The following is a 17,125-nucleotide window of genomic DNA, read 5'->3' as shown; positions in this document are numbered from 1 at the left end:
GTGGCTACGTCTATGCGTTAACCATCGTGGATCACTACTCCCGGTTCTTGGTTGTCGTCCCCGTCAAGGACTTAACGGCTCAAACAGCAGCTAGAGCCTTCCAGCAGCACTTCTGCCGTCCACACGGATACCCAGAGCAGGTGCTGACGGACCAGGGACCTGCCTTTGAAGCGGAGGTCTTCCAGGAGTTCTGCACTCTGTATGGCTGCCGGAAGATAAGAACAACACCCTATCATCCGCAAACCAATGGACTCTGTGAGAAAATGAACCAGGTGGTGATAGACCTTTTGAAAACATTGCCCCTGGAAGAACGCAGTCTGTGGCCCGAGAAACTGCCTGATCTGGTGGACCTATACAACCACATCCCTGTAGGTTCTACCAACTGTACCCCGGCTTACCTAATGAGAGCAAGACCTGGTAAGCTGCCTGTTGACCTGGATATGGGAGTCCTGACACCCGAGGACACTTCACCAGAAGCAGACTGGGACACAGAGAGGCAGCAGCAGTACCGGAAAGTACAGGAGAGCGTGGAGCGAAGTCTCTGTCAAGCTAGAGAAAGACAGGAGAAGACTTACAACCAGTATGCTCCCGCTGTTCCCCTGGTACCTGGAGAGCAGGTCTTGAAGAGGAAGAGACGGCTCCACAAGTTGGACGACCAGTGGGAGAAGGACCCGTACACCGTACTGCCCTCAAGCCATGAGAACCCGAAAGTCTGCACAATTAGTAAGGATGGAGGAGAAACCACAGCCATTGTATCCCGAGATCACCTGAAGAAGTGTCCCGAACAGCTACGGAACCCTGAAGAAGAACAGGAAGACCCTCGACCCGCAGAGGAAAGGGAAGACATGGTCAGTACTGTGCTCGGAGACTTCCCTCGGTCTTGGACTCAAGTCAATGGCGCTGTTGTGGTACCCGTCCTCACCTTCCTCCAACCAGCATCTCAAGTACCTACGGAGAAACAGGTAGAGCTGGAAGAGCAGCCGGTCCAGGAGGCAGAAGACCCCACACAAGCAGACCAGGAGGATCAACCCTCTGCTTATAGTGAGCCTGCCGTGCCCCTAGTGAGCCAAAGAGCTCGTAGACAGCTGCCCAGTTTACCTTTGACAGCCCCTACACCCTGTAACTCAGGACCAGTCAGTCAGCTCCGTAGGTCTACTAGGGTCACTAGAGGCCAGTTGCCCGTACGTTGGAGGATTTAAAGTGCTCAAACTGTTTTATTTGTATTTACTTGTTTATTGTTGCTTGTGAATAATTGTGTATTTCTAGTTATTTTATAGGTGTCGTTTATGGATTATCCGGAATCCTTTGTACATATGTTTGGAGCGTAACCCAGGAACGGACTAAAGACTGTTAAAGACTCGGGGCAGGACAGACCCCTACGTGGTTACGGCTCCCTGTTCTTTGGTGGAATGGACACCCTTGTTTTCTTCAAAAACTGCACCCGGTTGCGGACACGCCGTGACCATCCTAATGTGTTTTTCTTTATTGTACTGTTTCTGTTTATAACTTGCTATGTTTACAAAAGTATGTTTAGTCCCGGAGTACTAAATTTCACTAGGGGGGAATGTGGCACCCCAAGGGTCTGGTTTCCACAGTAATAGCAATATTACGTCTGAGAGCAGGTGGGAGGTCTCCTGGCCAGGAATCCTATGCATGCCACACCTCCTGCCCAGTCCTGGGAGGGGAAGAACTTCCCCTATATAAGACTGGGGCTGAGGCAGGGTTAGAGAGAAAGAGGAGAAGAAGAGTCCCAGACAGAGACATAGTCTGGTCTGGAGAGGAGCAGCTATAGGAAAGAAAGATCAGGAGCTCAGTGGGAGCAGTGCTAAAAGGAGTCAGGGGCTGGAAGCTGTAGAGCTCGCCCTGATTGAAGAGTTCTCACCGGACCCGGAGTCCGAGGCTGTGGGGACTAATCCTTACCCAGCAGCAGAAACCGACCGGCAGGGGATTTCAGGTCCTCTGGCCAAGAAACCCGAAGGCACGGTCACACGCAAGGGACCAGCACCGCCGTCGTGGAGCGGAAGCTACCAGAAGGCCCCGAGTCACCGGCCATACGGGTGAGCACCACACGGTACACTCAGGGACGTGGGCTACTTTTACCCGCCTCTAGCAAGGTAGCCAGAAGAGTACAATTAGTTGGGGAGGCCTACAACTCCGCCTGGCCAGGGGAGATCCCATCTGCTCACGGACTGACCAGGCCCCGATCGCTAGCCAGTACTCCGGGAGGGTCTACCTTTGTCATCAGTAAAGACCCTGAACTACACCGCACCGTCTCTGAGTGGTTCCTGCTACCTGCATGCTATTCTGCTACCCCCTTCAAACACGTCGGCTGCCCTGAGGCCATACCCCTCCCGTTGGGGGTTATACCATCTACGCTGCACAATCGTACCACCGGCCTCAGCGGTCTGCCCTGCAGCGGCGGCCTCATAGCCGCATTCAACGGGTGGCGTAGTCGAACACCGTACCATCTTCTGCTAAACTCTGCCACTCAGCTTGACTCCCTGGGCACGGACCGGGTCACCGCCACGAGACTACTACCCCTATCAGATCCGGCTCCGGGTAGGCTCCCGCGTGCGCAACGCTGCGCGACTCAGGCCCAGGGGCGCGTCAGACGCAGCACGGCTCGGGCGGTCACTGCTGACAGAAGTGACCCGGAACAAATGAACTGTGAGTAAAGACCCTGGACTGTAACTTGTTGTCTGCGTGCTCCTTCGCGCCTCCAACACTATCGGTACTGGGACTCTCACCACCATCACTCCCACCATTCACTACACTGCCCTGGGGCCACACTCTTCCCGTGGGGAGTCACACCATCCCAGCTGCATGCATCATCAGCCCCAGCGGTCTGCCTTGCAGCGGCGGTTCCTAATAGCCGCAATCCATTCGTGGCGTAGTCGGACATTATCAACAGCACGTAGCAGACTACCACTGGTCTGACCACCCTGAGCCACGGACCGGGTCGCCACTACTACCCCCATCGTTCCCCTATTGCCCGGATCCGAGTGCCCCACGGCCCAGGGGGCGAGTCACTTACATGATGCAGTTTGGCAATTTTCTTAGCCGAGACACTGCTATTGAATATCTGGATGATGCTGTTTCTCTTTTCTTGGGAAATCTTCTTCATGGCTGCTCCTCGATTTGAACCAGTGACCTTTCGCTTGGGAATCTACTTAATAATACACTGGGCTATTAGCGAATGTCAGAATGGTTGTATTTTGTAGTTTATGGGAAGAAATAGATTTTTCCACCATCAGGAGCAAAATAGTAACAATGCAGTGACATGACAAGAATCTGTATAAATAATCATATGCTAAATAGTCGCAAGTCAAATTTATGCATAAGATAGCCAAGATGATTGTCTATAAAGTGATGGTAGTCTCACATAGTGGATGGTGAGATATGGAGCCTGAAAGTCAAAAGTTCAAAACATTGTTACCCTTTTGCTCGTCAATGTATACAAAAGACGCATATCACTATATACATGACGCGATTCGTGACTTCAGGAGAAAGGAATGTATTAGTACAGTCCACCACTATTACATTCCTCCCCTTTTTAACTGGGAAGGCACCAATGCACATAAAACCAAAGGTCTCTTTCTCCAAGGGCATATAGTATCCATTACCAAAGATGCACTGATCCCAGAATACAGAGTCCCAGTTCCTTGGGCCTATAGGCCAACACACAACAATTTGCCCAATAGTCCATGGGCATGTCTTGCTACCTCCTCCTGCACAGAGCAATCAGGCCTCTCAGTTAGGACAGTAAAACTTGTGTCCATCTGAGTTTCTCATTCCCATTTTTTTTTACAAAAAACAGAGGCACAGCCCACAAAGTCCTGACCCGTTTGGAACATTGGGCCTTTGGCCAACACCGAGGACCAGAGTTACTGTTGGGCCTTCTGCCCCAGGAATGCGGAACAGTTCCTCTTCTGCTTTTATGTGCAGCTAGCACAACTAAAAACGGGTCATGGCTGACCTTTTGACTCTTGATCGCCATTTTGGAAATTCCACTGTAGCTCTCACACCCAGGTCTCTTGGCTCCCTATTTCCCCATGTAGGCAGTCGAGTAGGGGTCTTGAGGCACAATCACTGCGACCGGAGCACTGGCCGCTTCAGCTAGGCCCAAAGTCTGGGAGCTGCCCGTGGAAGACACAGAGCTGGTAACTGTTTCCCTGCTGCTCTTCCGGGTACGTTTTGTGGGGCCTGAGAGTGTAGGGCTCGGAGAGATGGGAGTCCTGGCTGTGGGCTTGTCTTGCTGGGATTGAGCAGCCGCCTGGGAGTTCGCTTCTTCCTGCCGGAAGACTGCCACTGCCAGTGCATACCATCCCCGTCTTTTATAAAGCGAATACAGTAGCCTTGCTGTAGAGTGGGACCATACCCCAGGGAACCGGCATTCACATAAACTTGCTGGTTTCATCCTCCTCAACAAAGCCGTACCACCTCATAGATTCGAAGTACCTGACACACCCACTCGTTATTCGGTCGCCGACCGCGCCGCCTCCTGGGCATTCTAGTTGGGCCCTCACCCACTTCTCCCACTCCTTCTTCCCCTGGATGACTTTCGCCACCCATCTGGTCTTAGCGGGGTCCGGGGCTGGGGTCTTTTCCTCACATATGAGTGGCAGGGGAACTGGGGCTGCCCCCGGGTGGGTACCTCTCTAGGGGGCCGAGGTGTACTCACCACCAATGCTGCCATCATGGCTTTCAGCCATTCCACCCGGCCGCAGGGCCTTGGCCATCCTGACACGACTGCCTCCATCTTGGGATCGGACTCCGGATCCTGGGCATTACCTTGACCTTGGCTAGGACCTACACTGGGGCCTCCACAGGGACCGTTGTTGCTCGCAATCCTCCCGGCCACAACTCTTCTTCCAGCTGGGCCATCCTCCGCTTACACTTTAACCATCCTGAGCATCCACGGAGTGCGACTGTCCCTATCTACAGGATACCCATAATGCTCCATCACAACCTATTCACTGTTTTCCTTGCTCACTAACAATGGTGCCGACCCGCTCTGCCGTGGGTGTACTCTTTCACTTCGCCTGTTCTGGGGTGGGGCTACTTCTGACTCACCTGTCCTTTTCTTGGGAGTCTCTGCCCTTTCTCCCTTGGCTTTTTGCAAAAGGCGTGGTTTTCTTTTTCTTTCGACGTGCCCAGCAGGTGCGAGCACCACTCACTATGGGCCGACTTCTCAAGACAGGCCTCCTTCTGGGCCGGATGGATTTTCACGCCTTTCTGACTTGCCAACGCCCATGATGGACGGGGTTTTTTAAGCCTCATGTGCAACCAGCTGCCATCTTGAGTCTGGCTGTGGCCACCATCTTCATTCCTACAAGTATCTTCTCTGCATTCGTCTCTTTGATGCATGATTCGATCCTGCCGACTACGCCAAATATAAAGTGACTGCAGGCAGTAGCCATGGCCGAGCTGCTGCTCCATATCGCCCAGACACTTTGCAGGAAAATTGTGTCCCAGTCCCAATGTGCGATCATGTGTGGGGTGGATCACACTCACTTGTAAGCCGCAAACCTTTGCCATCTCCAGGTCTCCATCTTCATGAGCCGCCGCACATACTGTAGATCATGGGACACGCAGTTCGTTTCAACAACCAACAGTTTACTGGGCAGTTCAAGTTCATCAAATTGTAACGTATTAGGCACCACATTTTCCGTTCCTTATTTCCTTAACATATCACGCCCTCAGCATCGCTATCCATTCCTCCTGGACTATTCCCATGTTCACTGGCTCTCTCAGAACCTGGGATTTCCCATCCAGTCCTGCAGTCCACCCTGGATCCTTTACTTTCCTTTCTCGAGGTTCCACATCCATCATACCCTGTACTCTAGAGGATAAGGCACTTTCCATAGACTTAAGCCCCAGACATTGCACTCTCCGAGCCCTAAGCCCAAGACGTTAGAGGAATGTCCACAAGGCATTCTAGTAAAGCCTCCCACTGCCATGAATGATAGATATTTTCTGGTCCTGGCAGCCAACTGCACTTGAACTTGGTTAACTAGCTATCAAGAAGTAGTCTGCTTTATATTAGCATTATCCCCATCCCAGTGTGGGCTAGACCCAAACATTAACTGTACCTTATCGAATGTTGTTGTGGCGCCCCTGAGGGTTCGGTCGCCACAGAGGTACTGCATCTCACTCAGAGGTGTGGTATCTCACTCTCAGGTAAGGAAGGAGTACAGCTCGGGACCCTAACACCTGTATCCAACACATACCCGCAGTGGGGGTAGAGCGAGATTGCTCCTAAGGGAGAGCACAGTCCCTGGTCCCTAGCTGTTGGGAGGGGCTATGTAGTGGGTGTGGGTGGAGGAAGTAGCTAAGGGGAGCACATGGAAAGAAGGTATAAATAGAGAAGCCATCTTGTAAAGACAGGTCAGTACAAGCAGAACAGTCTACAGTGAGAGGAGTGGAGCAGGGCTCTGCAGGAGCTCTGCTCAGGCAGAGGGCCTGAGGAGAGGCTCAGGACTGAAGGAGAGGAGAGAGGAGCAGGAAGGGCTCCAGGAACGAAGGAAGGGACCCCAGGGGTACGGGCAGTGCTGGAGGCCACCCGTACACCCAAATCTACCAGGAGGTGGAGGGGTCAGGCCACACAAAGGGGACCGGTCCCTCAACTAGCAGAGGACTTTATGACTCAACTAGAAACCGGAGGCTGCAGTATTTCAAGTCCTGCAGCCAACAGTCCATATCAGTCTCACCAAGAAGATAGCTATAGAGGACCCAGGGGACGGAACAGACGTCGCCCGACAAGGCCCGCAGGTACCAGATTGGGACACTAGGTATGAGGTGCAGAGAGACAGCCAGAGAGAGAACACAGAAGGGGGTCCCGTTAAGTACTCCGGAGATACCTGAGGGTGGACTGAACCCCACCCTGAGTAAGCGCAGCACGACGAGGTAAGTTACATTGGTACCTGTAACTTGGACTGCAATAACCGTGAGTAAAGACCCTGAGGACTGCACTTCATTGTCTCTGTGATTATTGCTGCGCCACAACATCTACATTACCCTGGAGCTAAGCTCTACCAGTGGAGAGCCACACCAGCTTTGCTTCACTAACACCAGCTCCAGAGGTCCTGCACAGCAGCGGAGGCTCCATATGGCCGCATGCAACAGGTGGCGTCATGAACTTTGTACATAAATCCCCTGTAAATAATCTCCCCTTTTTGATTGACTGCCCTGGGTCACAGACCGGGTCACCGCCACTGTGACGTTTCCCCAAGCGACGACCGGCCCCGCACCGAGTACCCCACGGCCCAGGGGGCGCATCACTGTACACTACCATATCACAGTCTATTCACAGTATCTATATATATAATCGTCTTATCCCGTCTGTCTGTCTGTCTGTCTGTGTGTCTGTCTGTCCAGGAAATCCCGCGTCGCTCATTGGTCCGCCAGCGGCCAATCAGCGCCGCGGGATTTCTGAAAAAAGATGGCGGCCGTTAGCGGCTCAACTGCGGGACGGAGCTCAGCGGCGATGCAGCCGGGAGATGAGTTCCGCGAGACGCTCATCTCCCGGCCGGCAACAGCAGAAGGAACCCGACCGCCGGACCCATTTGCGGGACGGAGATGCAGCCGGGAGATGAGCGGCGCGAGGCGCTCATCTCCCGGCCGGTAGCAGGGGAAGGACCGCCGGCGCCGCTGACCTCCATGCGGAAGGGAGGACCGGGGATCGGCGCTGCGGGTCGGGATACTTCTGCTGCGAGCGTCCGCTATGTCCCGGGTTCTCGCAGCGGAAGTAGCCGCACAGGCAGCGCCGCTCCCCGGTCCTCACCAAGACGATTCGATGATTGGTCGCGGTCTTCGGACCCGACCAATCACTGATCTTAGCGCAAAACTTAAACACCGCTGTGCTGATTGGTCGGCGACGCCGCCTGCGACCAATCACCGATTTGGGCGCCACATTTAAATATCGGCCGCGACCAATCAGCACAGCGGTGTTTAAATGTGGAGCCAAGATCGGTGATTGGTCGCGACCGATATTTAAATTTGGCGCCCAAATCGGTGATTGGTCGCGGGCAGCACAGTAGTGTTTCACTTTGGCCGCAAGATCAGTGATTGGTCGCGGGCCAATTCCGCGACCAATCAACGATTTGAGCGGCACATTTAAATACCGGCCGCGACCAATTGGATGTCAGCGCCGCTCCCCGATCCTCCGTTCACGCCTTAGCCGCATGGATGTCAGCGGCGCTGCCTGTGCGGATACTTCCGCTCCGAGAACCCGGGACATGAGCGGGCGCTCGGAGCATCAGTATCCCGAGCCGCAGCGCCGCTCTCCGGTCCTCCCTTCACACCCTAGCCGCTGATGTCCCCGTCCCCACAGTATCCACATGGTGTTACAAAGGTCCGGACATTTGTGTTAAAAATCGCTGATTGGTCGCTGGCGCTGCCCGCGACCAATCACCGATTTGGGCGCCAAATTTAAATATCGGCCGCGACCAATCACCGATCTTGGCTCCACATTTAAACACCGCTGTACTGATTGGTCGCCGATGCTGGGCGCGACCAATCACCGATTTTGGCGGCACATTTAAATAGCGTCCGCGACCAATCAGTACAGCGGTGTTTAAATGTGGAGCCAAGATCGGTGATTGGTCGCGGCCGATATTTAAATTTGGCGCCCAAATCGCTGATTGGTCGCGGGCAGCGCCAGCGACCAATCAGCGATTTTTAACACAAATGTCCGGACCTTTGTAACACCATGCGGATACTGTGGGGACATCAGCGGCTAGGGTGTGAAGGGAGGACCGGGGAGCGCCGCTGCCTGAGCGGCTACTTCCGCTGCGAGAACCCGGGACATGAGCGGGCGCTCGCAGCAGAAGTATCCAGACCCGCAGCGCCGCTCCCCAGTCCTCCCTTCACACCCTAGCCGCTGATGTCCCCACAGTATCCGCATGGTGTTACAAAGGTCCGGACATTTATGTTAAAAATCGCTGATTGGTCGCTGGCGCTACCCGCGACCAATCAGAGATTTGGGCGCCAAATTTAAATATCGGCCGCGACCAATCACCGATCTTGGCTCCACATTTAAACACCGCTGTACTGATTGGTCGCGGACGCTATTTAAATGTGCCGCCAAAATCGGTGATTGGTCGCGCACAGCGTCGGCGACCAATCAGCACAGCGGTGTTTGAATTTGCCGCCAAGATCGGTGATTGGTCGCGGCCAGCGACCAATCAGCGATTTTTAACACAAATGTCCGGACCTTTGCAACACCATGCGGGTACTGTGGGGACATCAGCGGCTATGGTGTGAAGGGAGGACCGGGAAGCGGCGCTGCGAGTCCGGATACTTCTGCTGCGAGCGCCCGCTCATGTCCCGGGTTCTCGCAGTGGAAGTATCCGCACAGGCAGCGCCGCTGACATCCATGCGGCTAGGGTGTGAAGGGAGGACTGGGGAGCGCCGCTGACATACAATTGGCCGCGGCCGCTATTTAAAAGTGCCGCACAAATCGGTGATTGGTCGCGGTCTTTGCCCGCGACCAATCAGTGATCTTGCCGCAAAAGTTAAACACTACTGTGCTGATTGGTCGCGGACGCTGCCCGCGACCAATCACCAATTTGGGCGCCACATTCAAATATCGTCCGCGACCAATTACCGATCTTGGCTCCACATTTAAACTCCGCTGTGCTGATTGGTCGCGGATGCTATTTAAATGTGGCGCCAAAATCGGTGATTGGTCGCGGGCAGCGCCAGCGACCAATCAGCGATTTTGAATAAAAATGTCAGGACCTTTGGAACACTATTCGGATGCTGTGGGGAGATCAGCGGCTAGGGTGTGAAGGGAGGACCGGGGAGCGGCGCTGCGGGTCGGGATACTTCTGCTGCCAGCGCCCACTCATGTCCCGGGTTCTCGCAGCGGAAGTACCCGCACAGGCAGCGCTGCTGACATCCATGCTGAAGGGAGGACCGGGGAGCGGCGCTGCGGGTCCGGATACTTCTGCTGCCAGGGCCCGCTCATGTCCCGGGTTCTCGGAGCGGAAGTAGCCGCACAGGCAGCCGCTCCCCGGTCCTCACCAATACGATACGCTGATTGGTCGCGCTCTCCTGACGCGACCAATCAGAGATTTTAACGCTGAATTCAAACATACTGTCCGCTGCTTAGTAACACGGCGTGCGAGATTTAAAACCTGCTTTTATGATTGGTCGCGGACGCTGCCCGCGACCAATCACAGATTTCCGCTCCAAATTTAAACACGTTCTCCGGCCAGTTACCGCAACATTTGAAATATCTACGCCACCTTCGGGAGATAGCATGGCTAACTCCGCCCATTTGTCATGTGACTCACAAAATGCTCATAACGTACTGAGCAGGTTTTCTTTGTCACGCTGTGCGAGGGATTTCAGTCAGACTGTGCGAGGAACTTCTGTCACACTGTGCGAGGGACTTCTGTCACACTGTGCGAGGGACTTCTGTCACACTGTGCGAGGGACTTCAGTCACACTGTGCGAGGAACTTCTGTCACACTGTGCAAGGGACTTCTGTCACACTGTGCGAGGGACTTCAGTCACACTGTGCGAGGGACTTCTGTCACACTGGGCGAGGGACTTCTGTCACACTGTGCGAGGGACTTCTGTCACACTGTGCGAGGGACTTCAGTCACACTGTGCGAGGGACTTCAGTCAGGTTTACTGAACACGTTCTGCCAGTGACAGCGCGCTGAGCAGATACTTATTTACATTTCCTGTTTTATAATGGGTTGTAAGCGAAAATACGCCACGGAGGAAGACAGAAAAGCAGCAGAAGCAGCAAGAAAACGACAATGTCGAGAGCAACAGACACCACAACACACTGCCGCCAGACAAGCCCAGGATACAGAAGCTCACAAAAAACGCCGGGAACAGGAGACACCGCAACACACTGCCGCCAGACAAGCCCAGGATGCCGAAGCTCAACAAAAACGCCGGGAACAGGAGACACCGCAACACACTGCCGCCAGACAAGCCCACAATGCAGAAGCTCAAAAAAAACGCCGCGAAAAGGAGACACCGCAACACACTGCCGCCAGACAAGCCCAGGATGCAGAATATCACAAGAAACGACGGGAGCAGGAGACACCGCAACAAACTGCCGCAAGACAAGCCCAGGATGCAGAAGCTCAACAAAAACGCCGGGAACAGGAGACACTACAACACACTGCTGCCAGACAAGCCCAGGATGCGGAATCTCACCAAAAACGCCGGGAACAGGAGACACCACAACACACTGCCAGCAGACAAGCCCAGGATGCGGAAGCTCACCGAAAAATTCGGAAGCAGGAGACAACACCACACACTTCCGCCAGACAAGCACAGGATGCAGAAGCTCACCGAAAAATTCGGAAGCAGGAGACTACACCACACACTTCCACCAGACAAGCACAGGATGCAGAAGCTCACAGAAAAATTCGCCAACAGGAGACACCACGACACACTGCCAGCAGACAAGCCCAGGATGCGGAAGCTCACAGAAAACTTCGGGACCAGGAGACACCACAACACACTGCCGGCAGACAAGCCCAAGATGCGGAATCTCACAGAAAACGTCGGGAACAGGAGACACCACAACACACTGTCGCCAGACAAGCCCAGGATGCCAAATGTCACAGACAACGTCAGGAACAAGAGACACCACAACACACTGCCGCCTGACATTTTTTTAACAATGACCTGTAATCCTAAATGGCCGGAAATTACAGAAAATCTACAACCCTGGCAGCAAGTTGAACACAGGCCGGACTTAGTTGCACGCGTATTTCGACTAAAACTCAGCAGCCTTTTAGAAGACATCAAAAAAGGCCTTTTTGGAACAGTCTTAGCAATGGTACACGTCATAGAGTTTCAGAAACGAGGTCTCCCTCATGCGAATATACTAATTATTTTAGAGGCGGATTCCAAGTTTCGCACGGAGGACGAAATTGACAACATAGTGTGGGCTGAAATTCCTAACCAAGAAAAGTATCCTGAATTGTATAATATTGTAATCTGTGATATGGTTCATGGCCCATGCGGTGTAGCAAATCCAAAAAGTCCATGCATGGAAAACGGAAAGTGTACAAAAGGGTTTCCAAAGCAGTTGAGACAGCACACTGTTAAAGATTTGGACGGCTACCCATCCTACCGGAGACAACTGATTGATAACATTGTACACAGCAAAAAGATTATAAATAACTCATGGATAGTTCCATACAACCCGTACTTATTAAAACGCTACAACTGTCACATCAACGTTGAAATCTGCGCTTCAATAAAAAGTGTTAAATATCTTTTCAAGTACATCTACAAGGGACATGACAAAGCTAACGTCGAAATCCAACAAAAAACAGTCAATCACGATGAATCATCACGGTTTGTTGACTCAAGATATGTCAGTGCTCCAGAAGCTGCTTGGAGAATATTTGCATTTCCAATGCATTCACAGTCCCATGCCATTATACGTTTAGCTATTCATTTACCAAATCAACAACAGCTTTATTTCTTTGAAAATGCTCAAGTCGAAGATGTCTCCAAAAATTTAAGCACAACGTCAACATTAATGGAATGGTTTTTGCTGAACCAACATGACGAAAACGCAAGGCAGTATTTGTATCGAGAGATTCCAGAGCATTACGTTTGGAATAAAACTTGGAAGCCAAGACAGCGAGGACTTAGCAGAATAATTGGACACATGTATACTGTTAGTGTCAAGGATCAAGAAAGATATTGCCTTCGGCTGTTACTACTGCATGTCAAAGGAGCTAGAAGTTACGAAGATTTGAAAACAGTTAATGGAGTATTGCACGATACATTTAAAGCTGCAACTTTGACTTTAGGACTTCTATTGGATGATACTATGTGGACACTTACTTTAGAAGACGCAGTTACCCTACATATGCCTAAGAAACTTTGTGAATTGTTTGCCTACATTTGTGTCTTTGGACCGCCTACAAATCCGGATCAACTTTGGACAAATTTCAAAGAACATATAATTGAAGATTACTGCTTACGTCTTCACAACAAAAGTGGAAATTGTCATAATTGCGAATCTTATGCCATGCAAGATATCCAAAATATCCTACTACTGCATGGAAAAACATTTTCAGACTTTAATTTGCCACAGCCTACAAGTCAAGTTGCACAAATTCAAGAGTATGACGAAGCTTATGAATTATTGTTGGCAACAGAGAAGAAAAACTCCTTAAATCAAGAACAACGAATTGCATATGACTAGTGTTGAGCGATACCTTCCGATATCGGGAAATATCGGATTGGATTGGATCGGACCGATACCGAAAAAGTATCGGATATCGCCGATTCCGATACCGGAAACCAATGCAAGTCAATGGGACAGAAATATCGGAATGAAAATAAACCCTTTCTTTCCTTGTAGGTTAATTCTACATGAAGGAAAACAACTAAGAATGTAGAATGTATTGGGGGAGGTGGGGGAGACAATAAAGGCATAGAGGTTTAGCCCAATCAAATGGAATAGCAGGAATTAATATTTTTTTTAAGACGTTCTGAGTTACGGAAATATTGACTATGTTAAGTATTTTTATATTTTGTCAGATATTTATGTTTCACTACTTCCATGCTCTTCACCTTCATTTTTACTTCTCCCACACTTTCTCCTTCATCATCCTCAGCATCTTTTTCATCCTCTTCTTCTTCACCTTCTTCATCTTCTTCTTCTTCACCTTCTTCGTATTATTCTTTTTTTTTTACATTCTTCATATTCTACTTCTTCATCTTCTTCATATTCTTCTTCTTCATCATATTCTTATTTGTGACAGGCATTCCTGTAGTTGTTATCTATAAAAGGTTGGACATTACACCTTTCGTTCTGCCCGTCACAAAAGATTTACAACAGGATTTGTCTGCGTTCAGTTTGGCCTGCAGCAGCAGGTCTTTTCCAGGGGCACCACGAGGAGGAATGGACTCACCCCCATACACTGCTTAGTCATCTTCTGCTTATAATTTAGATATTATCTTTTGCTCTGATTTTTAGTCTTATGCTTAATGCTCTTCCGCTTTTTGTTCTGCAGCTTCTTGTATTTCTGCTTCTTGGTTTTCTGTCTCTTGTTCTTCTGTATCTTGGTGCTTGTCTTCTCTTCTTTGTCCTCTTGGTCAACTTCTTCAGGGTCATCTTCTTGGTCTTCTTCGGGGTGGTCTTCAGGGTCGTCGTCTTCGGGGGTCCTCGTCTTCAGGGTCCTCGTCTTCTTCGGGTTGGTCTTCTGGGTCCTCGTCTTCGGGGTCCTCGTCTTCTTCGGGGTGGTCTTCAGGGTCCTCGTCTTCTTCGGGGTGGTCTTCAGGGTCCTCGTCTTCTTCGGGGTGGTATTCAGGGTCCTCGTCTTCAGGGTCGTTGTCTTCGGGGTCCTCGTCTTCTTAGGGTTGGTCTTCAGGGTCCTCGTCTTCAGGGTCCTCGTCAGGGAGATCCAGAGTGATTACCAAGAACCATTTCAAAAAGCTTGAACTTGGAAATGTAGCAGAAGGTACAAGAAAGCTGAGGAACTACCGAGAACCAGCTGACGGTACTGGAACCCGGATGGGTAGCAGAAGGTACAAGAGCCAATGGAACTGCCGAAGACCAGCTGACGGTACTGGAACTCGGTTACTAAGCAGGAGGTACCTGTGCCAGAAAGCACTACCAAGGACCAGCAGACGTTGGTGGAACTTGGATACCGAGAAGGAGGCACCTAATCCAAAGGCACTGCTGAGAACCAGCTGACGGTACTGGAACCCGGATGGGTAGCAGAAGGTACCCATGTAAAAAAAAGTTCAAGGCCGCGAGCCGGCCTCAGTTACCAAAACCCACAGTCCTACAGGGGGTGCTTGTCCTATTGGCACTATGGAACCAGCCTTCATTGCCTGATCCCGCAACCCACATATGAGTCACCTAAACTGCAGGCACCATAGAGTCGGCTAACCCGACCGCAACACGACAGGACAACGCATTGGAGGCAAAGTGAAGTTGACACTACCCGGAAACAGCTGGCGTGCTGGAACCAGGCTGGGCAGGAGGGAGTACCCGTGCCAAAGTCACTGCCGAGAACCAGCTGACGGTACTGGAACCCGGATGGGTAGTAGAAGGTACAAGAGCAAATGGAACTACCAAGGACCAGCTGACGGTACTGGAACCCGGATGGGTAGCAGAAGGTACAAGAGCCAATGGAACTGCCGAAGACCAGCTGACGGTACTGGAACTCGGTTACTAAGCAGGAGGTACCTGTGCCAGAAAGCACTACCAAGGACCAGCAGACGTTGGTGGAACTTGGATACCGAGAAGGAGGCACCTAATCCAAAGGCACTGCCGAGAACCAGCTGACGGTACTGGAACCCGGATGGGTAGCAGAAGGTACCCATGTAAAAAAAAGTTCAAGTCCGCGAGCCGGCCGCAGTTACCAAAACCCACAGTCCTACAGGGGGTGCTTGTCCTATTGGCACTATGGAACCAGCCTTCATTGCCAGATCCCGCAGCCCACATAGGAGTCACCTAAACTGCAGGCACCATAGAGTCGGCTAACCCGACCGCAACACGACAGGACAACGCATTGGAGGCAAAGTGACGTTGACACTACCCGGAAACAGCTGGTGTGCTGGAACCAGGCTGGGCAGGAGGGAGTTCCCGTGCCAAAGTCACTGCCGAGAACCAGCTGACGGTACTGGAACCCGGATGGGTAGCAGAAGGTACAAGAGCAAATGGAACTACCGAGGACCAGCTGACGGTACTGGAACCCAGATGGGTAGCAGAAGGTACAAGAGCCAATGGAACTGCCGAAGACCAGCTGACGGTACTGGAACTCGGTTACTAAGCAGGAGGTACCTGTGCCAGAAAGCACTACCAAGGACCAGCAGACGTTCGTGGAACTTGGATACCGAGAAGGAGGCACCTAATCCAAAGGCACTGCCGAGAACCAGCTGACGGTACTGGAACCCGGATGAGTAGCAGAAGGTACCCATGTAAAAAAAAGTTCAAAGCCGCGAGCCGGCCGCAGTTACCAAAACCCACAGTCCTACAGGGGGTGCTTGTCCTATTGGCACTATGGAACCAGCCTTCATTGCCAGATCCCACAGCCCACATAGGAGTCACCTAAACTGCAGGGACCATAGAGTCGGCTAACCCGACCGCAACACGACAGTACAACGCATGGAGGCAAAGTGAGGTTGACACTACCCGGAAACAGCTGGCGTGCTGGAACCAGGCTGGGCAGGAGGGAGTACCCGTGCCAAAGTCACTGCCGAGAACCAGCTGACGGTACTGGAACCCGGATGGTGTTATGTTCTGCTACCAGAGCTAAGGAAAGAGAGGAGATCTGTCCCTACGATAGAACTCAGCTGAATCCCTACGATGTAACAGGGGACCTGATCCTGCGATCAGACCTGCTAAAGTCCTAAGCTAGTCTGTACGGAGACCTATAGATGTGGGGAAGGAATCCCTACAAGTACTAAGGACTGGGAGGAATATGGGACACCTCCTAACAGAAATAGTAGCAGACAGACGAACAAACAAAATATATAGAACAAAGAGGTCCGTAGACCAAGCAAACTAACAGAGCAAGACACAGAGCACAGGCTAGCTAGAAAGTAGATATACAATGAAGTCCAGCAAAGCCAGAAGGGCGGAACAGGCTTAAATAGGCCAACAAGGTCATGTGACCAGCAAAGGAAAAAAAACCTAAGAGCAAGGTTCTAACAGTACCCCCCCTTCTAAGAGGATCCTCCGGATCCCCTACGACCAGGCTTATCAGGAAATCTCCTGTGAAACGCTCTGATAAGTCTGGACGCGGAAACATCATCCGACCTCACCCAAGAGTTATCCTCGGGTCCGAAACCTTTCCAGGCCACAAGATACTGCAAACTACCTCTATACAGTCTAGAGTTAAGGATGCGAGAAATTTCATATTCCCCGTCCTCCACCACCGGAGGAACAGAGGCAGAGGCGTCACAATCCGATACAACAGCTTTTTTCAACAGAGAGACATGAAATACCGGATTAATTCTCCAGGAGGTATGAACCTCCAACCTAACAGCAGATTGGTTGACAACCTGAAGCACCTTAAAGGGCCCTACAAACTTGGGACCCAATTTCTTAGAAGGAATCCTCAACCGCAGATTCCTAGAGGACAACCAAACCATGTCACCAACAGCGAACAAAACC

This window comes from Phyllobates terribilis, unplaced genomic scaffold, assembly GCF_046119375.1.
Source record: "Phyllobates terribilis strain yellow unplaced genomic scaffold, ASM4611937v1 Scaffold_11__3_contigs__length_659146591, whole genome shotgun sequence".
Lineage (NCBI taxonomy): Eukaryota > Metazoa > Chordata > Amphibia > Anura > Dendrobatidae > Phyllobates > Phyllobates terribilis.
This window is presented reverse-complemented; position numbering follows the sequence as displayed.